This window comes from Giraffa tippelskirchi, chromosome 11, assembly GCF_054371585.1.
Source record: "Giraffa tippelskirchi isolate mGirTip1 chromosome 11, T2T-mGirTip1v1.2.pri, whole genome shotgun sequence".
Classification (NCBI taxonomy): domain Eukaryota; kingdom Metazoa; phylum Chordata; class Mammalia; order Artiodactyla; family Giraffidae; genus Giraffa; species Giraffa tippelskirchi.
Window position 1 is genome coordinate 2,290,786 of NC_137285.1, and position 23,906 is coordinate 2,314,691.

At 45.2% G+C, this 23,906-nt stretch overlaps 1 protein-coding gene and 1 pseudogene across 2 annotated transcripts in view; both read left to right on the forward strand.

Annotated features, from left to right (window-relative positions):
• The window catches only part of LOC145526483 (solute carrier family 5 member 4), a 55,872-nt gene that overhangs the window by 5,497 nt on the left and 26,469 nt on the right, over positions 1-23,906 (forward strand). The window lies entirely within an intron of this gene.
• On the forward strand, positions 5,722-7,600 carry LOC145526344 (adenylosuccinate synthetase isozyme 2 pseudogene; annotated as a pseudogene).

Consider the following 23,906-nt stretch of genomic DNA (forward strand, 5'->3'; position numbering starts at 1 on the left):
AAATTGGATCTGATTACCCTCCACATCATTGTGAGCAGAGGGGGGGGTCCCCTTGAAGAGCTGGACACCCCAGAGGAGAGACAGGAGCAGGCGCGGGGCCATGAACCACTGGAAGGAGATGGGACCCCAGAGCCCCCTCCCCACGGGCTGCGGAGCATTTCCACCCTCTCTCTGCCTCTCCCGCCTCTAAGCGCTGAGCCCTCTGAACACAAGCGTGGTTTGGGTAGCGCTTCCCCACGAGCTCCCATCACTGTGGTATTGCTACAACCCATAAGCAGAGCACAGTAATAGTCGGCCTCGTCCTCAGGCTGGGGCCCCGTAATGGTGAGGGCGGCTTTGTTCCCAGGGATCGAGCCAGAGAAGCAAGCAGGAACCCCATAGGGGCGGCTGTTTGTCCTGTAGATAAGCAGTCGGGGAGCCTGGGGTCCGCTGCAAAAACCGGGGTGGCTACTGGTAATGACTGACCCAGAGCAGAGGCAACAGGTCAGGGTGACCGTCCTTCCTGGGGACACTGACAGTGCCGGCTCCTGGACCACAGACTGAGCATCCACCCCTAAGAGCAACAGGAGAGAGACGGGTTGTTGTGGAGACAGGGATCCTGAGACTCTGCTTGGAGATGCCCCAAGGGTGCAGAGTCCCGGTGCCTGATCTGAGCCGTAAGCGAGGAGCCCGAGCAGAAGCCCCGTCCAGGCCATGGTGGGGACCCTCCCAGGACGCGGCCTCCTCAGCCTCCTGGGCTGCAGGTGGTGTCCTGGGCCTTTTCATGCCTCCAGCCTGTCAGGAGCAGGAGGGACCTCATGCAAATCCCTTCCCCCTCTCCCTGCCCAGGTCACCTGAGGTCCCTTGGGGTAGGGGTTCTTGAAGGAAGCAGATGCTGGACCTGACACAGAGCGGGGCCAGCACAGGGTGGAGATCTCAGTGATGGGAAAGTATCTTTTAGCAAATGTTCCCCATGACCCTGGTGACCTGGGTCCTCCAGCTCCTCCCTGGAGAGTCTGAGGCTGAAGGAGGAGATGGGGTGTCCTCAACTCCTGCCCAGAGTCGTCAGCCCAAATCTCCCCCCACCCCTGGCGCATTTCTTCTTTCCTCAGTGAAATCCCTGCTTGTGTTCTCTGCAGGGCCTTAGCAGTCACTCTTCCTGCAGCAGAGAGTCCACTGGGACATCACAGCCCATGTGGGGTGTGAGAGTCAGGTGTCTCCCCTGACTCAGGTCTGGTCCCTGTCCCAGGAGCAGCAGTGGGGGGAGCAGGCCTGAGGGAATCTCACATGTCGAGTTGCATGGCCAAGCTTGCAGTGACAACCTCCTTTTCTTTAAAGAAGCAACTATCATAAGGAATTAATTTTACTTCAGGTTTTGAGGGGACAGTTCACAGTGTCACTGTGAAATTGTTACATTCTGGGGAATATCAGATCTAACAGTTGAGGAAAACATGTGTCTTATGATGGAAAATAAAAGTAACAATGTGTGAACACCTCAGTGCAAATATGAAACATTTAAAATTTCCTTTCAATTGGCTTTCTGCTGTGGCAGGTGTAAGAAGATTAAGCCGGAGAATAGAAACTCTCAAATAATTGGGGAAAATGAGGAACAAAATTGGTGCTTATCTCAGTGTGAGAAAAAGGTTTTATTTGATATTCATGTTGATTTGCTGGTAAATGAGCTATTTATTAAAATTCACATGATTATTTTATTTTCTCTACATCTGCTAGAGAGAGTCAACTCATAGCAGAGAAATATTTGCCTTGAATCTTTTTCCTATTATGAAAATATTTCCTGATACAGTGGGATTAAATGGGTATTTTATGTCTATCAAATTCTTTAATTGAAGGGAAATATTAACAAACATGGAAAAGAAATTATTAGGAAGGTGAAAATAAAATATCAGTTTCCATATATGTCACTATACAACATTGAAAAATGAGAAATAATGCAGTAAAATAAGAAAGAAATAATTGAAATAATGGCAAAGTCTATTGAAGCAAGTCCATTTCTGTTGTGTGATCTTCATCACTCTTTGCTTAGACATCAGATTCCCTCCAGGACGAGACAGAGGAGCAGGGACTGAGAGGCAAGCCTGTGGCTCTGAGCTGAGAGCTGTTGTGTCCCCTGGGGGCCCAGGTGCAGGAACGTCACCCTCCAGTGAGGACCCTGCTGCCCATGTGGGCAAGAGCCAGGGGAGGAGGTGCCCAGCCTGCCTGGCCAGGACCCTGAGCTCTCAGGACCAGGCCCTCAGCGGCCCCTGCTGGGCTCAGACCTCCTCCTCCCCCACTTCACACCACAGCCTCCTGGAAGGGCTTTCTCACACTTGCAGGAAGGTCTTCCTGAGGCCACCCCTCCGTGGAGTTTGCGGTTTGTCATTCATGTCCCCAGGTCACTAATGGCCTGCAGCCTCATCTGGAATGCTGATGTAATTTCGGGTTCTCTGATGTATCAGTTTGCATTGCCTGGCTCTTGGGGTCACTACCAGAGCACAGCCACCTCAAAACAAGTTCAAGGCTTCAAAGTCCCAGAGTGTCCATGGATTATACCTGATCGTGACTCTGTCATGATCCTCCCAGGCTGAAATGTGGTTGACGTTGTGTTTGCTGGGTCTCCAGGAGGCGTCCCAGCCCTAAATGCCCATCTCTGTTCTTATTTCTGTCTTTGCCGAGAGAATACGCCGTTCTGGGGGAAAACATGTCCTTTTCTTCCAAGATCCTGACAGCGTTTATTTGTGACTCCAATATATATAAGATACTTTTAGTCTGATTTCATAACCTTTCTGTTTAAAATGCTTGATGTAAGAGAGTATGGCTATAAATAGGAATCTCATCCTTTTTAGGGTTTCCTCCTCCCCTGCTGGGCATAGAAACCCTTATGACCTGTTACCTGATCTTCAGTGGATACAGTCCAAGTTCATGTGTTAGACTCCATAGATTTAATAGGGCTGGTTTTACATGGTCTGTGTTGAAAAGAGTGATATTTATCCAATATCATCTCAAATAAAGAACCAGGGAGCGAAAGTGAGAGAGGTCATGGGGGAAAAGAGGAGAAAATGAGCAAGTGATGAATCTGAGAGCCACACCCTAATGGGGAGGGTCTTCCAGTACCTGGAGAGGAGGGCTTCTCAGGATACAGTCCCCAGAGAGAGGGAGGCACCCAGCTTCCCTAAAGGTCAGGGTTCAGGGCAGGAGCACAAAGCCTGGAGAGGGACATGCAGGGGGTGGGAGAGGCCCCCCCAGGTCTCCAGGGCACCGATGCTGGACTTCTGCTGCCAAATACCTATGAGGGACCCTGTGTATCTGGGCCCAGTGGGATTCCGTTTGTATTTGGAAACAGAGAGAGAAGGAGATATTATCAACGACCCCATAAAGATGGACCAGGATGAGTCTCAAGTTAGGTTCTGATTGATCACACACGGATGATCAGGGAGCATTTCAGAAACTATTTTTGTTTGGTTTTGCTTTTCCCTGAGACATCATATAAACTGAGTGGATAGTTGGGAGTAGATTCATCACGAAACAGAAGGTTTTTCAAGTGTAGGAGGTATCTATGCAAGGTGTGTGAGACTTGAAAATTCTCCAAGAAGAAGACCAACAGGCTGAGTTTCTTGTGCCACTTTCCCAGCTGCCTGTTCCCGGTCCTCCCTTCAGGACCGGGAAGGACGCAGCCCAGCCCTACGGCTGCAGGTCTGCAGACTCACAAAGCCCAGGGCAGGGGGGTCCACAACGCCATATTCCTGCGCCCCCAGCACAGTGAGGTCATGGGCCCTGATGGTCCAGGTCTCTGCAACAGGCGGACCATGAGTGACTGTCCGATTTGATTTCAGAAAGGATAAAGAAACGGGACATGGGACCTGAAAACAATGTTTCTGCCGTTGAGGTGCCATCAGATAATTCATAGAAAGAGAACCTGCAGAAGAAAGCATGGCCTGTCTGGAGAGGCAGCCAGGGCTTCCTCTGCTGACCCCTCAGGGCTCACGTTGTGTGAGGGCTCAGTTCATTCTGAAGGAAGGAAAATTCCCATATCTTCTCCACCCAGTTACTAGGAGCCTGGAGGACCCTGAGTGTTAGAAAATGCCGTCCTGTTAACAGCGCTGTGGAAGTGAGGAGAGAGGAGGGAGCAGGGGCCAGAGCTCCTGTCAGCATCTGAGCTGCAGCCTGGGACCCACACTGTCGGGCGAGAGGATGCAGAAGAGGAGGCCCATGGCTGCGCTGGAGTGTTTCTCCTGAAGACACAGCGCCTGCTCTGGGGAATTTACTCCAGATGTTGAGGGAGGGGGCAGGTGGGCTCTGTACTCAGATACGTGGCTTCCTGGGATGCCTGCGCTGTCTCGGGTCCCAGCACGATCCTGTGTGTTTCCTCCCTCCCTTCACAGAGATCTCTGTGCAGAGAAGCCTTCCTTGGAAACCCCTCTACAGAAACTTCCCGCCGAAACCAGGCTCAGAGCCAAAGTCCGTGGCCCAGGGGTTGTTGTCTCACTTCCTTGTCATCTGAGCCACTGTGGGAACCTACAGCACAGTAATAGTCGGCCTCGTCCTCCGGCTGCAGCCCAGAGATGAGCAGGAGCCCTGCATTGGCCGAGGCATCTTTGGATCCCGAGAAGCGGCTGGGGACCCCGGAGCCCTGGTGCTTTTGGGAGCCTGAGTTGTAGGACAGGAGGTACCAGGGAGGACTCCCTGCCTTCTGCTGGTACCAGGTTATAGGCAAGCTGCCAACACCGTAGCCACTGCTCAGGGTGCAGGAGAGTCTGGCTGATGCTCCCGGAGACTCAGAGAGGGAGGCCGGCTGAGTTAGCTCAGGCTGGCAGAGGGAACCTGCAGACACAGACGCAGGGGAGATGGGGCCGGAGCTGCAGGGAAGATTCCCAGAGTCTGCGCCTCAGGGGCTGATGCAGGCTGGGGACTGAGCTCTGCTGCCCGGGGCCCGTCCCTAACTGTGCAGTGAGAAAGGGGCGCGAGAGGAGAGGAGTCCAGGCCACGGTGCTCACAGAATCCTCGTCCCCACAGTGGGCGGGGCTGCCCCAGGCCTCCTTTTCTCGCCCAGCCTCTGCCAGAGGAGGGGCCGCCATGCAAATGAGGTCCACCCAGGGCCCGCCCAGCCCCTCCCTGAGCCCTGATGCTGGAGCTCAGCTCAGAGCCCAGACTGAGCAGGAGGGAGGGGGTTTCCCCCTAGGGAGCCCCTGGGAGGAAGCACCTACTGAGGCCACACAAGTCCCTGCTCAGGGGTCTCTGTAGTCAGAGAGCACACAGTGCTAAGTCCCCCCAGGAGCGCAGGCCCCGCCCCCAGCCCCGCTCTTGGAGTCAGTGGTCCTCCTTGAGCAGCTGTGCAGGGACCCCAAGGCAGTCCCACATCTCCCCCTGCTGGTAACATGTGGAAAAAATTGTGCAGAACAAGGGAATGAAATTCATAGTTTTCTAAGGTACAACATTTGTTCTAGTAGAGAAAATAGGTAAACAAATGAAGATGCTTAGAAGAAACAGAATATTTTATAGTAGTGGAATTATTCCACAAAAAGACATAATGTATCCTTATTTAGCGTAAATATCTAACAAACTTCAGGCGTTATATGCTTCCCATACATTTGATTTGTATTTTTTTAAGCATTGAAAAAAATGTGTAATTTGTGGTTCTTTGAGAAAGCAGTTAGAGTGTTTTACATACAACCCATAAATAAAGCACATAAGAGGGAAATTTATAGGACTTCCTTTGTGGTCCAGTGTTTAAGGACCTGCCTATCGATGGAGGGGACATGGTTTCAGTACCGGATCCAGGAAGCTCCACATTCTGCAGAGCAACTCAGCAGGAAAGCAGAACTACTGAAGCTCCCTCACCCAAGTAGGTGCTCTGCAACAAGAGGATCCACCTCAATGAGAAGCCAGCGCACGGCAATGAAGAGCGGCCGCACCTCCCCGCAATCAGGGAGCCCAGAAGCAATGAAGACCCGGTACAGCCATCAATCAATCAATCAATCAATCAATAAAATTTAAAGAAACAACCAGACAACTAAACCAGGAAAAGAGGGAATATTACAAACCATTGTCGTTAAATATTGATGCAAATACTCTAGACAAAATGAAAAGTTAGAAAATTAGAAAAATTCTAATATCAGATTAAGAAATTGACAGTGTTACCAGATGTCATTTTTTCAAATATTTTAATTTTATATTTTATATTAAGACTCTCAAACATAAATTTACAGAGCAGTTCAGTTCACACACTCCCAGCCGCCCCCAACCCCTCCGGGCTCTTCTCGTGTCTCTGGAGCCAGGACGTTTGCCGAGACCAACCTGGGAGCATCCTCCTTGGCCAAGGCGACTTAGGCTGCCCCAGGGAGCAGCCTGGAGGGAGCCTGGTGACCCTGCTGCTTGGCGGGCAGTGGGACAAGGAAGACAAGGGGCAGGTGATGGATCTGCTAGCGCAGGACACCAGCGCTCGCGCCATTGCCAGGGAGGAAATAATGCTGGCCTGAACAGTTGCTGTAGATTCTGTGGAGGGTGATTTTCATCTTTTACCCAGTGGAATCATTACCCGGTGGAATAACTCAGGCTCCCAGTGGAGCCTGAATGTTACTGCATTCATTGGAAATGAGGTGGTAATTCATCTACCTGGATTGTTTGAGGAAGCAGAAAAAAAATGTTCAAAAAGGGAAAGGTCTGGAAAGCTGGAGCAAAGGCTTCTCATACCTGACAGAGCTCATATTGTGTTTGATTTTCATCAAACAGCTAATGGTATCCAGGAACAACAGAGAGGAGAACAAGCAGGAAAAAATTGGGGCACCACAAAAAGGACATTCTCCCCGTTTATTCTTCAAAAAAAGACCAGAGTGGACTTAGGATATGTCATCTTGTTTCCCACTGTGATGGCTTTTCTGAGAGGGTGCAAGTTCTGGCTAACCGCTACAAACCTATACACCCCACTTCGGAAATAGACATTGAAGATGAATTCCAAAAGCTCGAGGGTTATATGGAAAGGATGAAACCAACTGCGAGATATATGGAGTCTATTTCCTATATGAGGCTCTCGATGGACCATCAAAGAAAATCTTGGTAGAAGGTGCAAATGCAGCACTGCTAGATATTGATTTTGAAACTTAGCCTTTCATAACCTCTTTGAACTGTAGAGTTGGAGGTGTTTGTACTGCCTTGGGTATGCCCCCTTAAAATGTTGGATAAGTGTATGGAGTTATGAAAGCTTATACAACTAGAGCTGGTGTTGGTCCCTTTCCTACAGAGCAAGACAATGAAATTGGAGAATTATTACAAACAAGGGATAGAGAGTTTGGTGTAACTACAGGAAGGAAAAGAAGATGTGTCTGGTAGGACCTTGTTTTGATTAAATATGCTCATATGATTAATGGATTTACTGCATTGGTACTTAAAACTTTTGATATTTTGGACAAATTTATGGAAATCAGAGTTGAAGTTGCATACAAGTTAGATGGTGAGGTTATAACTCATTTCCCAGTAAACCAAGAACTCTTAAATAAATGGATTTAAATATAAGACCCTCCAGAATGGAACACACAGATATGAAGAGCAAGGACATTTAAGGAACTACCTATTAATGCCTAGAATTGTTCAATTTATTGAAGATGAAGTTCAAATTCCAGTTAAATAGATTTGCTTAGATAAATCCAGAGTCTACGATTCAACTCTTTTAAGGATTTCCAGTGATATAAGAAGCATTCCTGGAGAGGTGGGGAAAGGACTTTCTTAAATATTTCATTTATGATCTACAAATTCTAAGAATAAAGACACTGAAATGAGGTTTAGGCCCTATAGTCGCTTCCAGTCTTTCAAGATGGATGACTGGTATGGAGATACACTTTAGCAATTTGGCAATTTCCTTGCTCCTCCTGCTCATGGTGCCATATTTTCTTTTAATTTTAATAATAATATAATCAGTGTTGTTTGAAATCTAAAATAGAATTACTTTCAAAAATGAAGTTTTCCTTCATTATTGTTGTGTGTTCATAGGTTTTATCTCTATTGAACAGTAAGAATAATTAATGCAGTTTTGCACAAATATTTTTACATTCTGATCATTCAGTTCTGTCACTGTAACCTTTGTTGTTTGAGAAAATGATGAGAGGAATCATATGAATGTTTGTAGTGATATAAATTCTGTTTAAATTTTGAACTGTTCATTTTCCTTTGAGACCGCTGCAAATTTGAGCTTTGGTGGTAGGCGTGTGTTACACTCAAGGGTCCTTCAATTTGTACAAAACACAAAATGTGTTTCTCTCTGTGAATTATTTAACACATTGAGCATGTACTTAAATGTTAAAAGGAAAAAACTGTTCCCTAGAATAACTATTGCAATGTTAAAAAAACTTAGTCATTAAAAGACTTGTGATAAAATAAATAAATAAATTTAACACCAATAATAGCAAAAACTACATAATATTGAAACACCTAGACATCTTAATAACATCCTAGTACACACTGAACATACACACCTAACTCCACACAGGTCACGCTACAGAGCCTCTGCCCGCAGCTTTGTCTGCTCCTCTGCACAGACGCTCCCAGGATCTACCCTCTCCTTAGAGACACCTTCTGATTCTCAGCTTCCAGCAGCCCCTCCCTGACACAGACTCGGCTAAGACCTCACATGGACCAGGAGGTGGGAACTGAATCTGAACTGTTGGGTACAGACCAGGAGTTCTGGGGGATGGGCCTCATGGGGATGAGGGTCCCCATCACAGAGGAAGCTTTCAGAGTGCCCTGAGTGGTTTCCCCACTGGTTGGCCCACCACCCATTCTGAGACTCGGCATTTTGGCCCATGCTGGCCACGCACACCTCCTCTGACCTCTGGGGTGTCCCAGTCCCCGTTCAGAGTGGCCCACTGTGCAGCAGGCTTTGCTGACGGTGCCCACAGGGGAGTGGGCTGAGGGGCGTGTCTAGGTCCACCCTGGGCACAGAGATATGCTTACATTGGGACTCTTGTCTCCTTGGAAACTGACCTTATTCCAAAATGTGCATCTCTGTTAGCTGTGGCCCCACAGTCCAGACCTGCCTGTGGTGCAAATCCTACATGTGTGTGTGAAAGGACAGTGAAAGCAGCAGAACACTCAAGTGGTGACATGGGGTGTTCTGTGAGCCATACGTTCAGGGTGAGGACAGGAGCTCAGGATTCAGGGTCACCTCCCATTGGTCTGAATTCCCCTGTGAGCAGCATGGCTGCCACCCCAGCTGAGCACAAACAGTCAGCCACGTCCTCAGGCTGGAGCCCAGGGATGGTCAGGGGTCCTAACGGACCTGGAACCGGAGAACTTCTCTGAGATGATAAGGACTGCTTGTGACTCCTGTGCGTCAGGAGTTTGGGGACCCAGCCAGGGTATGGCTGCAGCAAAGATGCAGAAAATAACATAAAATAGGACATACTGAGGCAAAATCTAAGAGAAAATAAAAATGAGTTTCTGAAGTAAAAATGTATAGAAAAAAATTAGTTTATGTGATAAAATCAGAAAGAGGTTCAGATGTAAAATCTCGGAGAAACTACAGGGTTCTGAGGAAAAACTCTGAGAGAAAGTAAGAGGATATGAGTTAAAATCTGTCAGTAAGAAACAAGGTCTGAGGAAAAATCTGACAGAAAGTAGGAGGGTAAGAGGAAAAATCTAACTATAACTAGGGGCTTCAAAGGTAAAATTTGAGAACCTAGGGGGCTCAGGGGTATAATCTGAGAAACTACATAAGATTGACAGAAACTAGGGCATTCCAAGGTAAAATTTGACAGAAACAAGGGGGTTCTGAGGTAAAAACTCAGAGAAACTAGGAGGTTCTGAGGTAAAATTTGACAGAAACGAAGGGATTCTGAGGTAATATCTGACAGAGACTAGGGATTACTGAGGTGAAATGTGACAGAAACTAAGGGCTTCTGAAGTGAAATCTGACAAAAACTAGTATGTTCAGAGGTAAAATCTGACAGAAACTAGGGGATTCTGAGGAAAACTGACAGAATCTAGGGGATTCTGAGGTGAAATATGAGAAACAAGAGGGTTCTAAGGTAAAATCTGACAGAAACTAGAGGATTCTGAATTAAAATCTGACAGAAAATCAGGAAATCTGAGGTAAAATCTTACAGAAACTTGGAGCGGGGGCGGTCCTGAGGAAAAATTGGACAGAAACTAGGGGGTTTTGAGAAAAAATTTGACAGAAACTAGGGGATACTGCGGAGAAGGCAATGGCACCCCACTCCAGTACTCTTGCCTGGAAAATCCCATGGGTGGAGGAGCCTGGTAGGCTGCAGACCCATGGGGTCGCTAGGAGTCGGACACGACTGAGTGACTTCACTTTCACTTTTCCCTTTCATGCACTGGAGAAGGAAATGGCAACCCACTCCAGTGTTCTTGCCTGGAGAATCCCAGGGACGGCGGAGCCTGGTGGGCTGCCGTCTATGGGGTCACACAGAGTCGGACACGACTGAAGCAACTTAGCAGTAGCAGCAGCAGGGGATACTGAGGTAAAAATCTGAGTAACAAGACGGTTCTGAGGTAAAATCTAACAGAAACTAAAGGGTTCTAGGTGAAATCTGACAAAAACTAGAGAGATCTGAGGTAAGATCTGACAGAAACTAGGGGATTGGCCATGAAATCTGACAGAAATTAGGGATTACTGAGGTAAAATCTGACAGAAGCTAGGGGGTTCTGAAATAAAATCTGACAGAAACTAGGGGGTTCTGTGGTAAAATCTGACAGAAGCTAGGCAGTTCTGAGGGGAAATTTGACAGAAACTAGGGAATTCTGATGTAAAATTTAACAGAAACTATAGTCTTCTGAGGTAAAATCTGTCAGAAACTAGGGGGTTCTGTGATAAAATCTGGCATAAACTAGGCGCTTCTGACGTAAAATCTGACATAAACTAGGGCCTTCTGATGTAAAAATTTGACAAAAACTAGGAGGTTCTGACATAAAATCTGACAGAACCTAGGGGGTTCTGAATAAAATCTGACAGAAACTAGGGGGTTCTGAGGTGAAATTGACAAAAACTATGGTCTTCTGAGGTAAAATCAGACAGAAAGTGGGATTCTGTTGTAAAATCTGACAGAAACTAGGGAGTTCTGAGGTAAAATCTGACAGAAACTAGGGGGTTCTGAGGTTAAAATCTGACAATCTAAGAGGTTCTGTGGTAAAATCTGACAGAAAATAGGCAGATTTGAGGTAAAATCTGACAGAAACTAAGGGCTTCTAGGTGATATATGACAGAAGCTATGGAGTTCTGAGGTAAAATCTGACAGATCTAGGGGCTTCTGAGATGAAATCTGACGGAAATAGGGTTTTCTGAAGTGAAATCTGACAGAAACCGGGGGGGTACTGAGGTAAAATGTGATAGAAGCTAGAGGGTTCTGAGGTGAAATCTGACAGAAACGAGGTGGTTCTGACATAAAATCTTACAGAAACTAGGGGCTTCTGAGGTAAAATCTGACAGAAACTAGGTGGGGCTCTGTGGTAAAATCTGACAGAAACTATGAAATTCTGAGGTGAAATCTGACAATCTATGGGGCTGTTAGGTAAAGTCTTACAGAAACTAGGGATTTCTCGGATAAAATGTGACAGAAAATGGCAGGTTGTGAGATAAAATCTGAAAGACTTGGTGGTTCTTAGTTAAAGTCTGACTGAAATAAGGAGATGGTCTGATATAAATCTGACAGAAAGAAGTGATTCTGAGGTAAAAATTTACAGAAACAAGGAGTTTCTAGGTAAAATCTGACAGAAATTAGGCAGTTCTGAAGTAAAATCTGACAGAAACTAGGGGGTCTGAGGTAATACCTGACAGAAACTGGGAAGTTCTGATTGAAAAACTGACAGAAAGAAGGAGGTTCTCAGCTAAAATCTTAGAGGACATACAGAGTCTTCCTGTGACCCGTAACGACACAGGCCTACCAGGAAGCCACACAGTTGAGGACAGAGACCTCATGCCCCTCTCTTTGTGTGTAAAGTAAATTCATCATAGCAAGTGCTCTATCTGAACTATAAATGATCCCAGTGTTATTGAGTCGAAGCCCACTCTGCTCATCAACTGACGGGCCAATGAATTGGAGATGTTCTGTGGCAAGGAATACAACTTTATTCGAAATGCTGGCTCATTGAGAAGATGACATATGAATGTCTCAAAATAACCAACTCCTCAAGGTCAGATGCCAGGTTCTTTTATGTAACCAGAGAGCAACATGGTGAGGAACTACAGTCAAAAGGCAGAATAGAGAGGGATAGGCTGTGAGGAAGCAAAGTAAATGAGGCCACCAGTCTGTAAAACATCTCGATGAAGGGCCAACCTTTGGAAGGACTGTGTTAATCTCTTTCTTTCACAGGTGAGCAAGGTCAGATTATCTCTTCATGACCATAATAAAGGCACTTTAGTTTAATGATCACTCAGAGGGGTAGGATCCTCCGATTGTCACTTTTCAGTTAATAAATCGTGTCTGACTCTTTGAGACCCTATCAACTGCAGCACGCCAGGCTTCCCTGTCCATCACCAACTCACAGAGCTTGCTCAAACTCACGTCCTTCGAGTCGGTGAGGCCAACCAACCATCTCATCCTCTGTCATCCCCTTCTCCTCCTGCCCTCAATCTTTCCCAGCATCAGGGTCTTTTTCAATGAGTTGGCTCACTGCATCATGTGGCCAAAGTATTAGAGATTCAGCTTCAGCGTCAGTCGTTTCAATGAATATTCAGGATTGATTTCCTTTAGGATTGACTGGTTTGATTTCCTTGGTGCCCAAGGGACTTTCATGAGTCTTCTCTAACACCACAGTTCAAAAGTATTAATTATTCAGCCCTCAGCCTTCTTTATGGCCCAAATCTCACATGTGTACATGACTACTGGAAGAACCATAGCTTTGATTGTAAGAACCTTTGTCAGCAAAGTGATGTCTCTGCTTTTTAATATGTTGTCTAGGTTGGTTATAGCTTTTCTTCCAAGTAGCAAGCTTCTTTTAATTTCCTGGCTGCAGTCACTGTCCACAGTGATTTTGGAGCTCAACAAAATAAAATCTGCCACTGTTTTCACTTTTCTCTCATCTGATTGCATGAAGTGATAGGACCAGATGCCATGATCTTTGTTTTCTGAATGTTGAATTTAAGCCAGTCTCTCCACTCTCCTCTTTCACCCTCAAGAGGCTCTTCACTTTCTGCCATGAGGGTGGTATCATTTGCACATCTGAGGTTGTTGATATTTCTCCCAGCAGTCTTGAATGCAGCTTGTGATTCATCCAGTCCAGCATTTTCCATGATGTACTCTGCATATATATAAAATAAGGAGGGTGACAATATACAGCCTTGACGAACTGCTTTCCAGTTTCAAACCAGTTCATTGTTCCATATCTGGTTCTAACTGTTGATTCTTTTCCTGCATACAGATTTCTCAGGAGGCAGGTAAGTTGGTCTGCTATTCTCATCTTTAGGAATTTCTCACAGCTTATTGTGATTCATATAGTCAAAGGTTTTTGCATAGTTAATGAAGCAGAAGTAGATGTTTTTCTGGAATTCTCTTGCTTTTTCTATGATCCAACAAATGTTGACCAAATTTGATCAATGTTACCTGCGCTTTTTCTAAATCCAGCTTGTACATCTGGAGTTCTCAGTTCACATACTGTTGAAGCCTAGTTTGAAGGATTTTGAGCATTTCTTTGGTAGCATGTGAAATGAGCACAATTGTACAGTACCTCCTCCAAATAAAACACAAATGTCAGTGAAAAAAAAAAATTCCCTTACTTACACCCTGAAATCCCCTTTAACTAAGTTTTGGAGCCAGTAAAGGTGCATATTTTTCTACAGCCTCAGATTCACTCACAGTCAAGCTGACCATGTGCTTTGACCCCTCGTGCAGGTCCTGGCTGTATTGCTCACATTATTATCTTTAATCTGTTGACTAAAAAAGATGCACAACTTGAGAGCTGCAAGTTAAGCTTTATTTGGGGCAAAATGAGGACTGCAGCCCAGGAGGCAGCATCTCAGAGAGCTCTCAGAGTCTGCTCCAAAGCACCAGCGGGAGAAGGTCGATATATAAGTTTCAGATGAAGGAAAAGTTCAATACCGTGAAGCACTCATTTCACAAAAGGTTTTTCGTTAGTCATGAGGGTCTGATGTCACCATGAAGGGATTTAGTACTTTTCTAGATATGAGGAGATATCAATGACTGAGATAATAAAATCTGTTCCTAAAAACATCAGTTCAGTTCAGTTGCTCAGTCGTGTCCGACTCTTTGCTACCCCACGAATCGCAGCACACCAGGCCTCCCTGTCCATCACTAACTCCCTAAGTCCACCCAAACTCATATCCATCAAGTCGGTGATGCCATCCAGCCATCTCATCCTCTGCCGGCCCCCTCTCCTCCTGCCCTCAATCTTTCCCAGCATCAGGGTCTTTTCCAATGAGTCAACTCTTCGCATGAGGTGGCCAAAGTATTGGAGTTTCAGCCTCAACATCAGTCCTTCCAATGAACACCCAGGACTGATCTCCTTTAGGTTGGACTGGTTGGATCTCCTTGCAGTCCAAGGGACTCTCAGGAGTCTTCTCCAACACCACAGTTCAAAAGCATCAATTCTGCGGCGCTCAGCTTTCTTCACCGTCCAACTCTCACATCCATACATGACCACTGGAAAAACCATAGCCTTGACTAGACGGACTTTTGTTGGCAAAGTAATATCTCTTCTTTTAAATATGCTATCTAGGTTGATCATAACTTCCTTCCAAGGAGTAAGCGTCTTTTAATTTCATGGCTGCAGTCACCATCAGCAGTGATTTTAGAGCCCCCCAAAATAAAGTCTGACACTGTTTCCACTGTTTCCCCATCTATTTCCCATGAAGTGATGGGACCAGATGCCATGATCTTAGTTTTCTGAACGCTGAGCTTTAAGCCAACTTTTTCACTCTCCTCTTTCACTTTCATCAAGAGGCTCTTTAGTTCTTCTTCACTTTCCGCCATAAGGGTGGTGTCATCTGCATATATGAGGTTATTGATATTTTTCCCAGCAATCTTGATTTCAGCTTGTGCTTCATCCAGCCCAGCGTTTCTCACGATGAACTCTGCATATAAGTTAAATAAGCAGGGTGACAATATACAGCCTTGACATACTCCTTTTCCTATTTGGAACCAGTCTGTTGTTCCACGTCCAGTTCTAACTGTTGTTTCCTGACCTGCATACAGGTTTCTCAAGAGGCAGGTCAGGTGGTCTGGTATTCCTATCTCTTTCAGAATTTTCCACATTTTATTGTGATCCACACAGTCAAAGGCTTTGGCATAGTCAATAAAGCAGAAGTAGATGTTTTTCTGGAACTCTCTTGCTTTTTCAACGATCCAGTGGGTGTTGGCAATTTGATCTCTGGTTCTTCTGCGTTTTCTAAAACCAGCTTGGAAAGGACTGTATAGAAGAGGATCTGACTCAAGTCTGAAGCTACAGAACAGCCAGACCCAGGAGCTCGTGGGGGTGATAAGGAGGAATCACAGGTGGAGAAAAGTCACACATCGGTGAGAGCACAGTTTGCCCAAATCCCCTGGAGCAAGCTGAGTGGTTTGTCCGCTGTCTACCACACCTGCAGTCTGGGGAACGGACGTCACACAGCGCCCCCTGCTGGCCATAGGGGCCGCATCCTCTGGTCACTGTGATAACAGGCCACGGAGCAGAGGGTTCTTTTTGTACTGCCATTTTTCCCTGATGTTTCCACCTCGGATAGAGTGAGTAGAGGCCTCAGAAGATCCACCACTGGAACGGTGATGCTTTCACATCTGAATTTTTATTTCAATAGAAGCATATTATATTTAACTGCCAGTCTCTGTCAACTGTACCCCTACAGCTCTAAACTTGCCTGCTGTTTCCAGGCACTGCACACGTATATGAAAGGTCAGTTAAAGGGTACAACAGAAACACACATGGGAAATTACCCTGTATGCATGTTTTTAAATGTTTTTTTAAAAGATTTTTTTATATGGACCAGTTTTAAAATTTTCATTGAATTTGTTACAACATTGCTTCTTTTATGTTTTTTAGGGGATGGGCGGTTGGCATGAGGCATGTGGGGGTCCTAGCTTCCTCACCAGGGATCGAACCCATACTCCCTGAATTGGAAGGCAAAGTCTCAACCACTGGACCACAAGGGGAGTCCCTAGCCTCTACGCATGTTGAGGGGCACAGGGAAGTTGGGCCAAAGAAGCCTCAAGAAATCTGATGCCTAAGTTTGGATCCGTAGGCTGTCAGGTGGTCTCCATGGCAGAGAGGAAGAAAGATCCCTGGAGTGAGATGTCAGGGCATGTGCCAAGGACAGAAAAAGAGGCAGGAAAAAGGTGACTGATGATCTTGGTGAATGGCCACTCAAGGTCAAAGAGGTGGACCCTCTGAGCACGTGACTCCAGCATCTCCAATTGGAATAGAACAGAAAAGTCTGGAAATAGGCCTATCCCCTTAGTTAACCCTTGTGTTCCTTTTTACCAGTTTTTACTCTGTGTGAATGTATATAACTTTAAGTTGCTGCAAACATATTCACAATGACCAGTTGTGAGGTCCAGACACTTGTACTCATTATTCTCAATGCTCCTGAGGAGCGCACACTACTGGCAATAGCCCTCAGCTCTTGTCTTCTCATGGGCCGGTTACACAGTGCTCCGTGAGTTTCCCCAGGTGACTGGTGGGATCTGGGGAGCTCAGGGTTTCTGTCTCACTTCCCCCCTGGCCTGGAGCACTGTGTGAGCTTGGGCCGCTGTTCCAGGCTTAGCAGGATTGATCAGCCTCCTCCTCCTCAGTTTGGAGCCCAGAGATGGTCAGGGAGGCCACCTGCCTGACCCGGAGCCAGAGAATCAGGCTGAGACCCTATTGTGTTATGTTATACTGGACTTCTCTGGTGGTCCAGTGCTTAAGAATCTGCTTGCCAATACGGGGACATTCAATCCCTGATGCAGGAAGACTCCACATGCTGCAAAGCAATTAACGCCATGCACCTCAACTACTGAGCCTGCTCACCCTAGAAACTGTGCTCCCCAATACAAGAAGCCATCGCAGTAAGAAGCCTGAACAGCACCAACTGAGAGTGGCCCTTGCTCTCCACAACTAGAGAAAACCCGAGCGCAGCAACGAAGATCCAGCAAAGCCAAAAATAAATAACTAAATAAATTAAAAATTTTTTAATATATGCATAAAAATTATAGTGCACTATAGCCACTCTCCTAGTGGCTCAGACGATAAAGAATCCACCTGCAATGTGGAGACCTGGATTCAGTCCCTGGGTTGGGAAGACCCCCTGAAGAAAGGAACGGCTATCCACTCCAGTATTTTTGCCTGGAGAATTCCATGGATGGTACTGTCCACGGGGTCACAAAGAATCAGACACAACTGAGCTACTTTCACTTTCATACTATAATACAGACTACATATTATAAATTGTATATCATATATAAAATGATATGGTATAATGTAAATTATATATTGTATCATATGTATATTAATATTATACAATAATGATGACCTTGGGGATCCAAGGCAATGGCACCCCACTCTAGTACTCTTGCCTGGAAAATCCCATGAACAGAGGAGCCTGGGAGGCTACAGTCCAAGGGGTCACGAAGAGTCGGACACGACTGAGTGACTTCACTTCACTTGGGGATCCAAAGAAATAAAATTCTGCACCACAGAAGACCACAGAACCAAGCTATTTATTTTAGAACAATAAATCTCAAGAAAAATTGAGTATGGCTCCCAGTCTTCTGCTGAATAATTCATAGATCATCACCTGTGACTCCACAGATGTCCCTCCTCACGGGGACACAGTTGCAAAGCCCCGGTGGGGAGCAAAAGTTTCCTGCCCTCAGGCTTGGGGTTCATGCAACTGGGAGCCACTAAAAGCAGAGTACCCAAGATTAGTTCCACAGCACCCCCTGCTGGTTCAAGTTGAACTCCCTCTACCCACAGAGCTGGTAATCCTGGGACTTCTCTTGTTACAAGACGTTACTGATGCTGAAGCTCCAAAACTTTGGCCACCTAATGTCAAGAGCCAACTCATTTGAAAAGACCTTGATGCTGGGAAAGATTGAAGGCCACAGGAGAAGAGGACAGCAGAGGATGAGATGGTTAGATGGCATTATCAACTCAGTGGACATGAATCTGAGCAAACTCTGGGAGATAGTGAAGGACAGAGGAGCCTGGCGTGCTGCAGTCCACAGGGTAGCAAACAGGCAGATATGACTTGGCAACTGAACAGCAACAATAAGACTTTGCAACTCACATTGTTTTCATGACTCCAACAGATGAAGCACTGTCCTGGCCTTAATGTTGCAACAATGAACACATGATTCTTTACATGACTTTACATGAGTCTGTTTGGTCTCCCAGAGGAGGAAGAACTTGTTATAGTTCTAACAAGTTAGCAGAAAGGACGTTTTAAGGAGAGGAAATAAAAGCATAAAGCCTCTGCTGCATTTAAGGTCAAGGGACACCCAGGAGGTGGCAGAAGTCTGCAGTGTGTGCCACTTGCTGATGGTGGTAAGGTGGGGAAAGCCTAGGCAGATAAAGAAAGGAACAAGAGGCCTGTATTGGGGGAGGAAGGGGTGCTTTATGTGACAGGTAGCAGACAGAAGCATTGTGCCTGTAGCAGTGAGGTGAGGACACACAGGGTGGATGGAACCTTTCCCAAGGACCAACCTAGACCCCTACATGCAAATGCAGGGCTTTTAATAATTTTATTTGTTTATTTACTTTTGGTTGTGCTGGTGTTCATCATTGCACGGGCTTTTCTCTAGTTGCAGAGAGTGGGGGCTTTTCTCTAGTTGCAGCACGCGGCTTCTCATTGTGGTGGCTGCTCTTGCTGTGGAGCACGGACTCTAGGGTGCCCAGGCTTCAGTAGCTGCAGTGAGTGGGCTCAGTAGTTGCAGCTCCCGGGCTGTAGAGCACAGGCTTAGTAGCTGTAGCGCATGGGCTCAGTGCTCCTCAGCACGTGGGATTGTCCCAGACCAGGGATCGAACCAGTGTTTCTTGCACTGGCAGGAGGATTCTTTACCACCAAGCCACCAGGGAAGCCCCAAACAAACACAATTGTCAAGCCAACTGTTCTATATAGATCTCCCAGAGAAGGCAGGAGAACTCGCTTCTCTTCTAGGGTAGTAAAGTAATAAAGTTCCTTTATTAATTTTTCAGACTGGTCAATGTTCAGGAACTGTAGACCCACAGGTCTCTGAGGTATCCTAGTTTCCAGACTCCTCCTCCTCCTTCTCCCTCCCCCTGGGCCTGAGATGAGAGAATGTGACCGCACGGCTGCAGGAACTAGAGATGCTGAAGCCAAATAGCTCGAGAAGCGAGGGCTTCAGAAGGCCGGGATGCGGCCCCTTGAGCCTCCTTCCTGCGCACAGGATGAGGTAGAAGCTCAGAAGGTGAAAACTCCAGGCCTATAGATGGAAGATAATGTGATGCCCAACAGAAACTCCTTACTCAGAAAGAAAAATGATCCAAAGGAGACCTGCTGCTTGGTGGGTTTATTTATTTGGTGAAGGAAAGTTATAAACGGAGCTTTCCAAATCCTTTCCCACATGCTGTATGAGGGTTTTAGACTCAGGTCCACAGGTCTCTCTACAAAGTCAGATTTTCTTGCCTTACTCTAAGGTCACAGTTTTTGGTTGTTGTTTTTCCCTAGTGAGATCCATCGCGGCCACAAGCTTCTTTTACACTCACAGTTTGGTTAACTTGGGACTATGGTGGCCCAGTGGTTAAGGGTTAAGTGGTTAAGGGTCCACCCCGCCAGCAGGGGGCACAGGTTTGATCCCTGGTCTGGGAACTAAGATTCCACATGCTTTGAGACCAAAAAAAAAAAAAAACTACTTTAAGTAAATAAATAAACTGATTAATTAAAGTGTGCAGCTTTTTTTTTTTTAAGGTTTAGTTGACTTAGCTCTCCTCCTATATTCCTGTATGGGGTCCCATTTGACTTTCCTCTGGGCTTCTACTGAGGCTTTATTTCATCCATGTTACTTCTTGACCTGCATTTAAATGGTCAGAAATGCTCGCAGATGCTGTAAAGGAAAGGACGGATACTTTACCCAGGATAGGGTCTCTGGGAGAGTGTGGGGAATAATAGTAATGACCTGATGAGATGCCTCAGTCTATGGAACTCCATTATAAAAATGAAATGACCAGCAAAATGGTAGCCTAAGATATTCCAAGATTTCATTCCCCAACAGAAACAGAAAAACAAACAAAGCAAAATGTTGTTTGAGCTCTGAAAAACAATGAAAAGTTGACAGCAATCAAGCAAATGTTGAATCAAGAAAAAGACATCTTTAAAATGGTATGGGAGTTCATGAGATGACATCAGCAAGATGATGAATAGAAGGTCTCCAGCTAGTACCCACCCTCAGCAACAAAAATTCGGTATGGCTCCATGGGCAAAAGTACTTTTGGGAATCATGTGAATCCCTGATGGAGTCCAGGACCAGGGACAGGCACTTTTAGAAGGTGAGCCCATGCCCAGGTCATTGTCTCACTGACTGGGGTCCCATGTACAGACCTGACAACAGATGCAGGAAAAGCATTTAACACCATTTAGTGATTAAAAACTCTCAACCAAACAGGCGCTGAAGGAACTTACCTCAACACAATAAAGGCCATATCTGACAAGCCCATAGCTAACATACTCAGTGGTGAAAACCTGAAAGTTTTCCTTCTAAAATCAGGAATCAGATAAGGGTGCCAACTCTCAGAACTCTGATTCAACATAGTACTGGAAGTACTAGCCAGAGCACCTAGGCAAGAAATCCTAAGAACTCCACAAAAATTAAAAAAAAAAGCTGTTCAAACTAATAAACAAATTCAGTAAAGTTGCAGGATATAAAATCAACACGCAAAAATCAGTTGCATTTTTAAACACTAACAATAAACTACCTGAAAAAGAAATAAATGAAATAATCTCATTTATAATAGCAGCAAAAAGAATAAAATAGGAATAAATTTAACCAAGGAAGTGAAAGATCTGTATACTGAAAACTATAAAACCTTAATGAAAATAACTGAAGAAGATATAAATAAATGGGAAGATACCCCACATTCATAGACTGGAAGAATTAATATTGTCAAAATCTCATACTACCCAAAGCAATCTAGAGATTCAATGAAATCCCCATTAAAATACCAGTGATATTTTTTCATAGAAAGAGGAAAAAAATATCCTGCCACAAAAGTTTTCAAATAGATAAATCTTGAGAAAGGAGAACAAAACTGGAGGCACGACACTCTTGGATTTCAAACTAAATTACAAATCTATAGTAATCAAAATAGTATAACACTGGATAAAAAGAGATACACTGGCCAATGGAACAGAATCAACAGCCCATAAATAAACCCCAGAAAATGGTCAATTAATCTTTGACGAGGATGCCAAGAACACAATGAAAAAGGATAGTCTCTTCAATAAATGGTCCTGGGAAAACTGCATACTACGTGCAAAAGATTAAACTGGATCCCTATCTTTCAACACTGAAAATAATTAACTTGAAATGGATTAAAGATTTAAATGTAAGACCTGAAACTATAAATTTCTAGAAGAAAATATTGGGGAGAATCTTCTTGACCTTGATCTTAGTAATAACTTTTCTGGATATGATATCAAAAACCCAGGCAAGAAAAGAAAAAAATAAATGCAAACGGGACTACATTAAACTAAAAGTTTTCTGCACAGCAAAGAGATCAATCAACAAAATGAAAAGGCAACCTACAGAATAGGAGAAAATATTTGCAAACCATATAACTGGTAAGGGGTTAATATCTAAAGTATGCAAACACTCATCAACTCAAAAGCCAAACTAGGGACTTCCTTGGTGGCCCAGTGGTTAAGGATCTGCCTTGCAATGAAGAAGATGCAGGTTTGATCCCTGGTCAGGGAATTAAGACCCCACATGCAGTGGAGCTACTGTGCCCTTGCACTTGTGAGCCTGTGTGCCACAACTAGAGAGTCCATGCACCACAATGAAATGTCCAGCGTGGTGAAGATCCTGAGTGCCACAACTAAGGTCCAGTGCAGCCAAATAAATATTTTTAAATGCTAAAAAAACAAAAAACAAAACCCAATAACCTGATTTTCAAATAGGCAAAGGACCTGAATAGAATTTTTTCCGGAGAAGACATACCAATTACCAAAAAAGTGTATGAAAAGATGTTCAGCATCACAAATTATTTGGTAAATGCAAATCAGCACCAAAATGAGATATCACCTTATACTTGTCAGTATGAATATTAAATCAAAAAAGACTATCCATTGACAGATGAATGGATAAAGAAGTGGTGGTATGTATACACAATGGAATATTACTCAGCCATAAAAAGGAACACATTTGAGTCAGTTCTAAACAGGTGGATGAACACAGAACCTATTATACAGAGTGAAGTAAGTCAGAAAGAGAAAGATAAATATCATATTCTAATGCTTATATACAGAATCTAGAAAAATGGTACTGAAGAATTTATTTACAGGGCAGTAATGGAGAAACAGACATAGAGAATAGACTTGTGGACATGAAGAGAGGAGGAGAGGGTGAGATGTATGGAGAGAGTAACATGGAAACTTACATTACCATATGTAAAATAGATAGCCAACGGGAATTTTCTGTATGGCTCAGGAAACTCAAACAGGGGCTCTGTGTCAACCTAGAGGGGTGGGATGGGGAGAGAGATGGGAGGGAGGTTCAGGAGGGAGGAGATACGTGTATATCTACGGTTGATTCATGTTGAGGTTTGACTGAATACAACAAAATTCTGTAAAGCAATTATCCTTCAACTAAAAAATTAATTAATTTAAAAAATCAAAAAGACTAGAACTTACAAGTTCTGGCTAATATCTGGAGAAAGGGGAACCCCTATGCATCATTGCCGCTGTTGTTTAGTCGCTAAGTCATGTCCAACTCTCTTGCAACCCCATAGACTGTAGCCTGCCAGGTTCCTCTGTCCATGGATTTGCCAGGCAATGATATTGGAGTGGGTTGCCATTTCCTCCTCCAGGGATCTTTCTAACCCAGGGATCGAACCCATGTTTCCTACATTGACAGGCAGATTCTTTACCACAGAGCCACTGGGGAAGCCCTTATGCACCATTGGTGGGGTATAAACTGATACAGTTATTAGGGCAAACAGTATGGAGGTTCCTCAAAAAGTTAAAAATAGAGCTATCACATGATCAAGCAATCCCACATCTTTACATGAGTCCTGAGAATCATTATCACATGCTTTTAGGTTGATACGCCCATTGTCAAAACCTCTGTCCCAACCCACTCCACACCCCTGCCCTGACCCCCCTGAATGCAGTGCCCATAGAGCCACTTCCCTTCTTGCAGGAGCTGCCTCAGTCCTGACGTGTAATACAAGCCTAACTCAGATTACCTGTTCCAGAGAAACACAGAGGAACCCAGGAGAAGCAAAACGACTGCACTTTAAAGGGATGTAATTTCTTGGTCAGGAATCTTATCTGCTCTGCAAGGATCCCTCACCCCTTGTCCTCCTGACTCTTCTAGACCCTTCACCTCTCTCTTACCCCTCTCTTTGTCCCCTTCATCTCTCCCTAATCCTCACCCAGACTATTCAAATCTTCTTAAAGATGCCATCTTTCCACACAGTGAGTACCCCTCTCTCCACCTCCAATTTTCACCCCGTTTCTCATCTCTCACCCCTCCTTCCCACACTCCACCCAGTCCAACACGACTGCTGGAGGGCCAGGGTCTCAGAGCTTCAGAGGAGAGGTTTAAAGGTCCTCCTGCCCAGGAGATGGCTCTGATAGTGCTGCCCACTTGCCCAAGGCTGATCATTAACCTAGAGCACATATAAGAAAAGGGCTGTCCCTGGGATGGGGAAAGCAGTGCCTGCAACCGTGGCCAGCACACTAAGCCCCAGCACTGTGACTGAGACCCCCAGCCCTCCTGAGACATCACAGCGTATACAAAATGCTGCTGACATCTCCG